Source organism: Callithrix jacchus, chromosome 9 (genome assembly GCF_049354715.1).
Source record: "Callithrix jacchus isolate 240 chromosome 9, calJac240_pri, whole genome shotgun sequence".
NCBI lineage: Eukaryota > Metazoa > Chordata > Mammalia > Primates > Cebidae > Callithrix > Callithrix jacchus.
This window is the reverse complement of record NC_133510.1, coordinates 2975092-2988976: the sequence shown is the minus strand read 5'-3', so window position 1 is coordinate 2988976 and position 13885 is coordinate 2975092. Positions and strand designations below refer to the sequence as shown.

General features: G+C 40.8%; 1 protein-coding gene across 1 annotated transcript in view; it reads left to right on the top strand.

The window, feature by feature from the left end:
• Window positions 1-13885, top strand: part of PDE3A (phosphodiesterase 3A) — a 337466-nt gene that overhangs the window by 84259 nt on the left and 239322 nt on the right. The gene's annotated exons all lie outside the window — the stretch shown is intronic.

Below are 13885 nucleotides of genomic sequence, written 5' to 3'. Positions count from 1 at the left end.
CCGTCCCTCTCTTCCACCCTGCTTTTAAACTACCGAGACACACCATTTGGAATTACAGATCTGATCATATATGCATGTGCTCATGATCCTCCAGGGCTCCCAGGGTCCACAGCATGCATTCCTTGTTTCTCCCATGGTGTACAAGGCCCCGCCAATCTGTGTAGCTTCATTTGGAACTACTTTCCTTTCTCTGAAATCTTGTCAGCTTCCTCTGCTTTTCCTTAGGTTAGTGCCACCTCCTGGATGACGCTTTGGCATTTCTGGATCCATCTATTTGCTCTGCTTTTCTCATTTATTGTGAAATATTGAAATGCTTATTAACGCTCTATTTCATAAAAATTTGAAAATCTGTTTTCAGACATGCAGTTCTACACCAAAAGGGAATTTAATCGTTGGCACTACCTATTCCATATTAAAATGGCTTTTAAAGTTAACTAATGTAATTTTTTCCCCAAATTTCAAGTGTCTGATCCATAATCATGACCCGTTATGTATACTAGTTAGGATAGGCTAAGTTATCTTGCAGTAACAGCAGCCACAAATATTGTAATGGCTTACAACAAAAAAGATTTCCCTCATGTTTGTGCAGATTGAAAGGAAGACTCTGCTTGTCATAGTTACCCCTGAAGGAAGCTCCACTTGACATATGCTTTCACAGTCACATGGGAGAGGGAGAGAACACGGCAATCACACACTGGCTCTTAGCACTTCTGCCTGGTAGCGATGCATACACACATTTGACTGACCTCCCATAGCCTCATCAAATGTCAAGGAGACAGGGAAGCACAGTTCTACTACGTGGCTGCAAGTGGGAGACACATGGAAACAGTTAACAGCACTGCAACGTGTTAAAGATTTGAAATTGTGAGACAATTCTTTTGAAATGTATGTTCACTAGTAGTTTGTAAAAGTGTCAAGTCAAATGTAGCAGTTTGGAAGTTAAAACTAAAAAAATCCTGAACATGTGTGATCGTATCTTTCAAAATCATTATCTCGGTTGAAAACACTGACTGTTGAAGCATATGCTTAAACTTAACACAATACATGAAAGCATTTCATGGATGTGGCACAAAAATGTGTTAAAACTATATCGTCCACCTACTGGACGTCCACCTACTGGATAGTATTGAAGAACAAGGCAGTGTCACAGAAAATAGGGGGCATTATTCCTGGAAATACATCATGCTTGAGGGATCCTTTTTTTTAGGGAGATCGTGATCATCTTTCATAAATAACTTATCAATCAATGGTAATGAGCAGAGTTTGACTGCATCAAAATTCCATAACGAAGTGCTCCTGAATAGGTGTAAACTATATAAATGTATATGTAAATGCATGTATACGAATGTAAATATATAAATTTATATCTTTATCCAAATATATAGTGTGGATTTACCTTTAGTTTGATTTGTCAACACTAACTGCTGGTTTTTATTTCTTTTTGCAAGAAGTTAAATAGAAATTGGTTTGAGGGAGATTTAACATAAATGTAAGTGAGAGGAAATCTTACTCGGTTCTGTCTATGGGTGTTGATAAACTGTAGCACTGTATTCCTAACTCCTAACCAGCATATAGGAGCTCGACTATCTGCAGAGCTATGTAGGGGGATGTGGGTGACAGGAGGAATTATGAATGTACTTATTTAACAATTAATCCTGACAGCTATTTAGGTGATACCTTATTATTTTTTAGAATGAATGATGACGGTGTGATCGAGGATATGTCTATAAAATTAGGAAATCTAAAAGACATATCTGTTTCCTTCAAAAACTTTGACTAGTCACTCTTTTGGCTAGCTATTTTTTAAAATTGCACAAGACTATCTCTTTTCATTTGCTGTGTGGACATTAAATATATATGTACAGATCCTTTTGCCCCACAGTAATTATGCCAAATATTATAAACAGGGGCATTAGCCTAAGTTAAGGATGAAATGTGAAAACCATAAAAACCCTAATTCCATGAAAATGAAATTTCTTTTTTGAAAAGAGAAAATAGGTATTAATTATTCTACTTATTTTCATTTAGCAAATTTTCTCATGGAACATCATTGCTCTGCCTCTCAGAACATTTGCCAAATTGTTTAAAACTCCCTCTGAATGTTTGTACTTCAATAACCTACTGAAAGCACAGTGATTGTGTTTGTGCTAGGTTTATCTCCATTTAAAGGCAGACTCCTTCTCTGAGCTCCCCCGTGGCAATATGAGAGAAGGAAAGGAAGGAGGGAAGACCTTGCAGAACTGGTTTATTAGCAGAAAGTTAAGAGAAAAGAGAACTCTGCAACTACTGAGCACATGAAAATCAATTTTCTGTTCATAGTAGTGTGGTGCACGTAGAGGAGTCTTCAAAGATAATATGGCATGTCATTCCTTTCCCTCCACTGTGTGATCAAACAGCCAATATTTATCAAGGACCTGTGAGTTTAACTTACAGAGTACCTATATCTGAGTTTTCTTTCCTGCTCGCTCTCCAGCTCCTGTCCCTGTTCTCCAGCTCCTGACCTGTCCATCATGAATATCAGTTTTCCACGCGCAAATACACATATACAACAGAGCAATACCTCTAAAACCCACAAACCCATTCAAAAACCAAAACCAAACCAAATAAAACAAATCGGTTGTATTAATTCGTATCGTCCATTTACATTTTGAGAAGCATAGCCTATACTGTTGTAATTCTAAATTCAGAATTCTGTTTCCTATATGCAGCAGCTGGGTTAAGAATTAATTGGCTTGACAGCAAATTATTGACATGTACAAGTTCAAAATTTACCTTGGAAGCTTTTCAAATGAAAGAAGTAAAACTGCTGTTTCTCTCAGATCTGAACAGGCCAAGGCTCAGTGCCAGTCCTTTGTAGGTCAGGCTGTGGAAGGAGGGCACAGGGTGAAATAACGGTGCATGCTTGGTGCATTGAAACCAAACGGGATTTCAGCAGATGAAAGGGAAGGGTGAAGAATCAAGCCTTAAACTGTCTACCTCAGACATGATAAGAAGACCTGGACAGTAATAGAAACAGGAAGTATTTGCTGTGAACCTTAAGGGTGTCCAAAGGAAATCCGTTTGTGTTCCATTAAGGAATCCTGGCTCTAGGTTTGAACCTATGTGGGATCAGTAAATTTTGCACTAGGAAATACCTAATGTCAGGCATTAGAAAACACCTCATACTCAGGCCAGCTGTCATCAAACCCGTCACCACTGCTAGTAAAATAGCTCCAAAAGCAAGTGAAGCTGGCAGTAATTGCACAAATAAACGGGTCACAAAAAAGCAAAGTGGGTGCATCTGAGAACATCGTATCTGTTAGGCTTCGTGTTATACCGCTTGCATCTGGAACAAGTGCAAGTCCGAAGGTAAAGCCTGGCATTGAATTCTCTAGTGATGCAGGAATAACTGTTAGTAGCTGGGCCTGGGTGCTTTTTCCCTGCATTGCCCTGGCAGGATTTCACATCTTAAGGGAAATTTACTATACACCTTGAGAAAAAGAATTTTTTTTCTATCCTGTTGTACCAATCTGTGTAAATCTCATTTACCCCGTTTTTGGAGTTAAGTAGCACAAGTAACTGTAAGGCTTTTGCAAATGCTTTCTTAACCCTAAAAAACTTTCCCTCAGGACTTACAGTACATCCAAACGGCTGTGAATTACAGCTACATGTGAGTCTATGTGCACATATGAGATGAAGGTATATTAAAATGTGGGTGGCAGTGTCTTTAATGCAGATGTGGGATGCTTTATCCAGTCATGGGAAACATCAGAGGATCAACTTGAAATTCTGTAAAAGTCCACAGAATTTGGAAAGATCAAGGAACACGGGAACACGGCCTCACCTTTCCTTTCTCACCGACGACATAAATGCCGCCCTCACTGTGGTGTTTATTGTCTCTTCCAGATGATCTTCGCATACTCAGTCCTTGGAATATACAGCCATTGCGCTGTACTCATTTTTTCTTTCCTGGAGGTATAAATAGACTGATGACGCCCTATGCTCTCTGCAGTCCGTGCATCATTCATACCGTACATCTCCTTTCTAGGTCACAAAGCTTTTAAAAAAATCAGCAGTGGTAGCAGCATGTGAGAAGACGAGCATATGACTGACTCCGTCCTTTCACCTCAAAGCCGTGCCTTTGACAGCATCCAGACAGCAGGGCATAGAAACATGACATTTGGGTGGTTCAAGAATATCAGAGGGAAAAATAGCCATTCTTACCAAATAACTTAAAATAGCATAGTCTGAGCATTTTTCCCTTCACCCTTTCTCCCCCAACATGCCTGATCTGAAGCCCTTCCCATCCAAAGCAAATCTAGGAATTTGGGTTTTGTGAGAATTCGAAGAGCCTGCCTCTCTGCTACAACTCTTCCTTCCTTCCGCGTGTATAAGCTCAAGTCGTGAGGAAGTGTCATCTCTCTCATTCTGCTTCCCTCCCTAGTAAAATAAAACTGGTCATGCTTCCTGACGGCCATGTATTATTGAGTGCCTACTGAGGGAGGACCCGTGTGTTGAGTGTTTTGAGATGGGGTGAGGGAGGGATGCTATTTTCCTGCTTTCCTCCAGCTTTGTTACGTGTTACAGTTTGTGGAGTCTAGGCCACCACTTCACTAGAAGGCTCATTCTTAGAGGTGATCTCACACTCGAGGAAGGCCAGGAACAAGACTGGTGAGTAGTGGGGACAGTACTCTTGTTGCCACTGGAGTTTGTGTGCTGAATGCCAGGTATACATCATCTTATTCTCTTCCTGATTTGTCAATACTTTTTAGGAACCTTTAATTCTAGCCTACTATGTGCCAGACTCTTCCCTAAGCATTTAGAATTCCAGTTAACAAGAGGTAAATCTTCTGTTCATTACAAATTTCATTTTGATAGCTAATAATATATTTGGAGGAATAAATGCTGTGAAGGAAAGCAAGCTCAGTGTTATCTGTAGGTCGTTATGGGGCATGTATGCTATCCTGTATAGGCTGGTCAGGGAAACATGATAAGGAGGCATTTGCTTATTTCTCTGAAGGAAGCAAGGAAATGAGAACCACGTGGATGGCTGAGGAACAAGCAGTACAGGCAGAAAAAAACAGCAAGCGTGAATCTCACAGGTGAGGGCACATTGGTGGGACAAGGGTGATATGGTAAGGGGTCATGAACGCAGCAGTGAGGAATGCCCTGGCAGCCTGTGCAGGACACACTGAGGGCTGTGGATTTTATTCTGATACAGACATTGCAGAGGATGGCATCATTTCACTTGCTCTTCAGAAGAGCAAGTGGAACACAGATTGTAGATGGGTGAAGGAGGCAGCATGAGACAAGTCTCTCTCTTGCAAGCCATCCAGGTGAGAGAGAACGGTGGCTTGGAGCCGACAGTGAAGGTGGAAGGAAGATGTTCTAACAGCAGAGCCAGTTGAATTTGCTAATTGTGATGGTGTGAAATATGTATTTGGTCTTCATCCCTGTGTCCTGTCACAAAACCCTGGATAGGAGTGTCTTTTGCACACTAATAAGATGACTAGTGGCTGGAGGCGCTTGGTAACTTCTGGAGGGGGGCTGGTCACCAGAAAGACCAAGGCATGACCACAGAGTTGGGACTTTCAACCCCATCTCTCAACCTCTCGGGGGCTGAAGGTTGAGCTGATTACCAGTGGCTAGTGATGCCATCAGTTATGCCTGTAGAATTGAAGCCTCCATATAAACCCTAAATAAAGGACAGTGTTCAGAGAACTTTTGGGTAGCTGAACATGGAGAGGTTCCTAGAAGTTGGTGCACCCACCCAGGGAGGACATGGAAGCTCTGTACCCCTTCTCCCATACCTCCCCCTATGCAGCTCTCCAGCTGGCTATTCATCCATATGCTGTGTAATTTTTTTACAGTAAATGGGTAAATATATATGAAATGTCTCTCCGAATTCTGTGAGCTGCTCTAGAAAATTAATCAAACCCGAAGAGGTGGGTTATGGGATCTCGGATTTATAGCTGGCTGTTCGAAGTACAGGTCACAACCTGGGATTTGGAATTGGCATCTGAACGGGGGGGGGGCAGTCATGAGGGATTTAGTCCTTACGCCGAGGGCTGATGCTATCTCCAGGTGGACAGTGTTAGGATTGAATTGAATTAGAGGACGCTCAGCTGGTGGCTGTGGAAGGCTCTGGTGTCAGAAGTGTTGAGTGATGTGTGAGTAGGAGAAACACTGGTTTTCCTACATTCTCTTACATTAATGGATTTGTATTCTGAGAGACTGGAAGAAGGATGGATCTGTCATTTACTGAGATGGGAAGTCACAGGGAGGAACCCGTTAACCATATATTAAAACTTCGTTAGTCATGTTAAGGCTGCCTGTTCTAGGAAACTGATGGCCATTCTTTCAAAGTAGACAGTGAATTCCATTTACACAAAAATGGGTAAAATTAGTGAAGAGAACAGTATTGTAACCTACAGAAATTCTGAGGTGGGTATGTTACTTTTGTTAACGGACTCTGTACACTGAAGTAACTTGGAGTTAAGACATTTTAATATTATGCCTTGGTTTTCCCAACCTGGACGGTTTCCTCTCTTTTCATAAATTTGGATGTGAATGCAGGCACTTACATAATTTCTAATATTGATAATACTGATATTTCTCAGATTCACTAAAACATTTTATTTGTAAAGAGTAATCTGCATTACAGTATTTAAGGTTTTTATTATAAAAAGGTTTTTTTTTTGTTTTTTTCTGAGATGGAGTCTTACTGTATTGCCCTGGCTGGTGTCAAACTTCTGCGCTCAAGCAATCCCTACACCCTAGCCTCCTGAGTTAGCTGGGATTACCACATTACATTTTGAAAGAAGAGTTTACAAATGTCTGTTTTCATGAATTTTTAAAATTGTACCTTAAGTTTTGGGATACATGTGCAGAATGTCCAGGTTTGTTACATAGGTGTATGTAGGGATCCATGAGCCCCACATGTTGGTGGGTCGGGACATAGGAAATCCACGAGCCCCACGTTGGGCACCAAAATGTAGGGAGCCAGCCCTACATCACCCATGGGTACCCCAAGTTTGGTGGAAACAAAGGAATGAGAAAAGGACAGATTAAGAAAGACAGGGGGCCGGGTGCCGTCACTTATTACTCTGGAAGACGCCCTGAACTCTGCTCATCCACACTATTTATTGATTATAACCACTTTAATCTACAGGGTAGGGGTGGAGTAATGGTAGGGAGTGGGTTACGTGATGGTGGAGTGAATCAGTGAGCCGGAACTGGTGTTTCATTCCAAGGACTGATAACAGTGGCGGTTTGGGAGTTTCACAAAATAAGAACATGTGGTTATCTTAGCCTGTTATCTATGTGCAGTTGATGGAATGTGGGCCTTACAAGGAGCCTACAGTTCTGGCTACGTCACAGTGCTACGAAGGGGTTTTATGTCCTTGAGCACAATGTTTATGGTGACAGAGCCGAGGTCGCCCTGCACTGGAACATGAGGCATGGAGAGGCCTTCCGTCCCAGAGGCATCCTGCGGCCTTCTGCAGTTTGTTGTTCCTTGTTTATGTGTTACTCATAACCAATTTATGTAGGCACTCTGAAGTCCTTTCTCCTTTGCTGCTTTTCCCAACAGGTATACATGTGCCATGGTGGTTTCCTGCACCCATCAACCTGTCATCTATGTTAGGTATTTCTCCTAATGCTGTCCCTCCCCTATTCCCCACCCCCTGACAGACCCTGGTGTGTGATGTTCCCCTCTCTGTGTCCATGTGTTCTCATTGTTCAACTCCTACTTATGAGTGAGAATATGTGGTGTTTGGTTTTCTTTTCCTGTGCTAGTTTGTTGAGAATGATGGTTTCCAGCTTCATTTATCACGCTGCAAAGGACATGAACTCATCCTTTTTTATGGCTGCATAGTATTCCATGTTGTATATGTGCCACATTTTCTTTGATGGGCATTTGGGTTAATTTCAAGTCTTTTGCTATTGTAAATACTGCAGGAATAAATATATGTGTGCATGTGTCTTTACACTAGAATGTTTTATAATCTTTTGGGTATATACCCAGTTATGGGATTGCTGGGTCAAACATTTCTGGTTCTAAATTCTTGAGAAATTGCTACACTGTCTTCCACAATGGCTGAACTAATTTACACTCCCACCAACAGTGTAAAAGTGTTCCTATTTTCCCACATCTTCTCCAGCATCTGTTTCCAGAGTTTTTAATGATCACCATTCTAACTGGCATGAGATGGCATCTCATTGTAGTTTTGATTTGCATTTCTCTAATGACCAGTGATGATGAGCTTTTTCTCATATGTTTGTTGACTGCATAAATGTCTTCTTTTGAGAAGTGTCTGTTCATATCCTTTGCCCACTTTTTGATGGGGCTGTTTGCTCTTTTGTTGTTGTAAATTTGTTTAAGTTACTTGTAGATTGTGGATATTAGCCCTTTGTCAGAGGGATGAATTGCAAATTTTTCTCCCATTCTGTAGGTTGTCTGTTCATGCTGATGATAGTTTCTTTTGCTGTGCAGAAGCTCTTTAGTTAATTAATTCCCATTTGTCAATTTTGGCTTTTGTTGTCATTGCTTTTATTGTTTTAGTCATGAAGTCTTTGCCCATGTCTGTGTCCTGAATGGTACTGCCAAGGTTTTCTTCTAGAGTTTTTATGGGTTTAGGTCTTACATTTAAGTCTTTAATCCATCTTGAGTGGATTTTTGTATAAGGTGTAAGGAAGGGGTCCAGTTTCAGTTTTCTGCATATGGCTAGTCAGTTTTCCCAATACCACTTATTAAATAGGGAATCCTTTCCCCATTATTTGTTTTTGTCAGGTCTGTGAAAGATCAGATAGTTGTGGGTATGTGGCATTAATTCTGAGTGCTCTGTTCTGTTCTATTGGTCTATACATCTGTTTTGGTACCAGTACCATGCTGTTTTGGTTACTGTGTCCTTGTAGTATGGTTTGAAGTCTGGTAGTGTGATGCCTCCTGCTTTGATCTTTTTGCTTAGGAGTGTCTTACCTATATGGGCTTCTTTTGGTTCCATATAAAATTTAAGGTAGTTTTTTCTAATTCTGTGAAGAAAGTCAATGGTAGCTTGATGGGAATAGCATTGAATCTATAAATTACTTTGGCAGTATGATTATTTTCACAATATTGATTCTTCCTATCCATGAGCATGGAATGATTTTTCCATTTGTTTGTGTTCTCTCTTACTTCTTAAACAGGGCTTTGTTGTTCTCCTCGAAGAGGTCCTTCACATTGCTTATTAGTTGTATGCCTAGGTATTTTATTTTCTTTGTAGCAATTGTGAATGGAAGTTCACTCATGATTTGGCTCTCTGTCTATAATTGGTACATCGGAGTGCTTGTGATTTTTGCACAATGATTTTGTATCCTGAGACTTTGCTGAAGTTGCTTATCATCTTGAGGGAGATTTTATACTGAGACAATGGGGTTTTCTAAATATACAATCGTGTCATCTGCAAACAGAGACAATTTGACTTCATCTCTTACTGTTTGAATACCCTTTACTTCTTTCTCTTGCCTGATTGCGCTGGATAGAACTTTCAATGCTGTGTTGGAGAGGAGTGGTGAGAGAGGGCATCCTTGTCTGGTGCCGGTTTTCAAAGGGAATGCTTCAGTATGATACTGGCTGTGGGTTTGTCATAAATAGCTCCTATTATTTTGAGATATGTTCAATTAATACCTCATTTATTGAGGGTCTTTAGCATGAAGGGTGTTGAATTTTATCAAAGGCCTTATCTTCATCTATTGAAATAATCATGTGGTTTTTGTCATTGGTTCTGTTTATGTGATGGATTATGTGAATTGCATATGTTGAACCAGGCTTGCATCCCAGGCTGACTTGATCACGGTGGATAAGCTTTTCAATGTGCTGCTGCATTTGGTTTGCCAGTGTTTTATTGAGGATTTTTGCACTGAAGTTCATCAGGGATATTGGCCTGAAATTGTCTTTCTTTCTTTATGTGTGTGTGTGTGTGTGTGTGTGTGTGTGTGTGTGTGTGTGTGTCTGCCAGGTTTTGATATCAGGATGATGATGGCCTCATAAAATGAGTTAGTGGGGAGTCCCTATTTGTTTATTGTTTCTATCAGAAAGAATGGTACCAGCTCTCCTTTGTACCTCTGGTAGAGTTCAACTGTGAGTCCAACTTGTCCTGGGCTTTTCTTCATTGGTGGGGTATTAATAACTGCCTTAATTTGAACATGTTTTTGTTCTATTCAGGGATTTGACTTTCTCCTGGTTTAGTCTTGGGATGGTGTATGTGGCCAGGAATTTATCCATTTCTTCTAGATTTTTTAATTTATTTGTGTAGAGGTGTTTATAATATTCTCTGATGGTAGTTTGTATTTCTGTAGGAACAGTGGTGATATCCCCTTTATCATTTTTTATTGTGTCTATTTGATACTTCTCTCTTTTCTTCTTTTTTAATCTGGCTAGTGGTCTATTTTGCTAATTTTTTTAAAAAAAAAACCAGCTCCTGGATTCCTTGATTTTTTTTTTTAAGGGTTTCTTTTTTTGTGTTTCTCTCTCTCCTTCAGTTCTGCTCTGATCTTAGTTATTTCTCATTTTCTGCTAGCTTTTGAATTTGTTTGCTCTTGCTTCTATAGTTCTTTAATTGTGATATTAGAATGCCAATTTTAGATCTTTCCTGCTTTCTCATGTGGACATTTAGTCCTATAAATTTTCCTCTAAACACTGCTTTATCTGTCCCAGAGATTCTAGTACATTGTGTCTTTGTTCTCATTAGTTTCAAAGGACTTACTTATATCTGCCTTAATTTCATTACTTACCCACTAGTCATTCAGGAGCAGGTTGTTCAGTTTCCATGTAGTTGTGTGGTTTTGAGTGAGTTTCTTAATCCTGAGTTCTAATTTATTTTCACTGTGGTCTGAGCGACTGTTATGATTTCTGTTTCTTTGCATTTGCTGAGGGGTGTTTTACTACCAGGTATGTGGTAGATTTTACAATAAGTCTGATGTGGTGCTGGGAGGAATGTATGGTCTGTTGATTTGGGGTGGAGAGTTCTGTAGATATCTACGAGGTCCACTTGGTCCAGAGCTGAGTTCAAGTTCTAAATATGCTTGTTAATTTTCTGTTTTGTTGATCTTTCTAATATTGACAGTGGGATGTTAAATTCCCACTAATATTGTGTGGGAGTCCAAGACTGTTTGCAAGTCTCTAAGAACTTGCTTTATGAATCTGGGTGCTCCTGTATTGGGTGCATGTATATTTAGGATAGTTAGCTCTTCTTGTTGCATTGACCCCTTTACCATTATGTAATGCTCTTATTTGTCTTTTTTGATATTTGTTGGTTTAAAGTCTGTTTCATCAGAGACTAGTACTGCAACCTCTGCTTTTTTTTTTTTTTTTTTTTTTGCTTGGTAAATATTCTTCCATCTCTTTATTAAGAAATGCATGAAGATGAGTCTTATGAATACAGCACAACAATGTTTCTTGACTCCTTATCCAATTTGCCAGTTTGTGTTTTTTTAATTGGGATATTTAGTCCATTTTCATTTAAGGGTAATATTGTTATGTATGAATTTGATTCAGTCACTATTATGCTACTGGTTATTTTGCCGATTAGTTGATACAGTTTCTTCATGGTGTCAATAGTCTTTACATGTTGGTATGTTTTGTAGTGGCTGGTACTGGTTTTTCCTTTCCATATTTAGTGCTTTCTTCAGAAGCTCTTGTAAGGCAGGCCTGGTGGTGACAAAATCCCTTAGCATTTGCTTGTCTGTACAGGATTTTATTTCTCCTTTGCTAAGAAAGCTTAGTTTGACTGGATATGAAATTCTGTGTTGAAAATTCTTTTCTTTAACGATGTTGAATATTGCCTTCTACTCTCTTCTGGCTTGTAGCTTTTCTGCAGTAGGATCCACGTGAGTCTGATGGGCTTCCATTTGTGAGTAACTCGACCTTTCTCTCTGGCTGCCCTTAGCATTTGCTCCTTCATTTCAACCTTGGTGAATCTGACCACTGGGTGTCTTGGGTTGCTATTCTCAAGGAGTATCTTTGTGATGTTCTCTGTCTTTCCTGAATTTGAATGTTGGCCTGCTTTGCCAGGTTGCAGAAGTTCTCCTGAATAATATCTGGAAAAGTGTTTTCCAACTTGGTTTTCTCCCTGTCACATTCAGGTAAACGAATCAAATGTAGGTTAGATTTTTTTCACATAATCCCATATTTCTTGGAGGCTTTGTTCCTTTTCATTCCTTTTTCTCTAATCTTCACACTTTATTTTATTAAGTTGATCTTCAATATCTGATATTCTTTCTTCTTTCTGTTTGATTGATTCTGCTGTTGATACTTGTGTATGTTTCATGAAGTTCTCGTGCTGTGTTTTTCAGCTCTGGGGGTTGATGTTCTTTAAAATGGTTATTCTAGTTAGCAATTACTCTAATCTTTTTTCAAGGTTCTTAGCTTCCTATAATTGGGTTGAACATGCTCTTTTAGCTCAAAGGAGTTTGCAATTATCCCCTTTCTGAAGCCTACTTCTGTCAGTTCGTCAAACTAATTCTCCATCCAGTTTTGTTCCCTTGCTCACGAGGACTTATAATCCTTTGGAAGAGAAAAGACTTTCTGGTTTTTGGAATCTTCAGCCTTTGTGTGATAGTTTGTTCTCATCTTCATTGATTTATCTACCTTTGGTCTTTGATGTTTGTGACCTTCAAATGTGGTTTATGTCTGAATATTCTTTTTGTTGATGTTAATGCTATTCCTTTCTGTTTGTTAGTTTTTCTTCTAACAGGCCCCTTTGCTACAGGTCGGCTAGAGTTTGCTGGAGGTCCACTGCAGACCCTGTTTGCCTGGTTATCACCACTGAAGGCTGCAAAGATTGCTGCCTGTTCCTTCCTCTGGAAGCTTTGTCCCAGAGGGGCATCTGCCAGATGCCAGCCGGAGCTCTCCTGTATGAGGTGTCTGTCAACTTCTGCTGGGAAGTGTCTCCCAGTCAGGAGGCATGGGGGTCAGGGATCCACTTGTGGCAGTCTATCCCTTAGCAGAGCTCGAGTGCTGTGCTGGGAGATTCACTGCTCTCTTCATAGCTGGCAGGCAGGAACATTTAAGTCTGCTGAAGCTGTACCCATGGCCACCTTTTCCCCCAGGTGCTCTGTTCCAGGGAGATAGGAGTTTTATCTGTAAGCCCCTGATGGGGGCTGCTGCCTTTCTTTCAGAGATGCCCTGCACAGAGAGGCAGGGTGGCTAGCATGGCTTTGCGGCAGTAGACTCTGCCATGTTCGAAATTCCTGATGGCATTGTTTACACAGTGAATGGAGAACTGCCCACTCAAGTCTCAGTAATGGTGGACACCCTTTCCCTTACCAAGCTCGAGCATCCCAGGTGGACTTCAAACCGCTGTGCTGGCAACAAGAATTTTCAGCCAGTGGATCTTAGCTTGCTGGGCTCGGTAGGGGTGGGATCCACTGAGCTAGACCACTTGGTTCCCTGGCTTCAGCCCCCTTTCCAAGGGAGTGAATGGTTCTGTCTCACTGGCCATCCCGGCATCATTGGATATGAAAGACAAACAAACAAACAAAAGACTCCCACAGCTAATTCGGTTTCTGCCCAAATAGCTGCCCAGTTTTGTGTTTGAAACCTAGAGCCCTGGTGGTATAGCCACTCGAGGGAATCTCCTGGTATGCTAGTTGCAAAGACCGTGGGAAAAGCATTTTGTCTGGGCTGGAATGAATCGTTCCTCATGGCACAGTCCCTTATGGCTTCCCTTGGCTAGGGGAGGGAATTCCCCACTCCCTTGAGCTTCCCGGGTGAGGGGCTTTTGTTCACCCTCCATAGGCTGTGCTCAATGCCTAACCAGTCCCAGTGATATGTGCCGTTACCTCAGCTGGAAATGCAGAAATCACCCGCCCTCTGTGTTGATCTCGCTGGGAGCTGCAGACCAGAGTTGTTCCCATTTGGCCATCT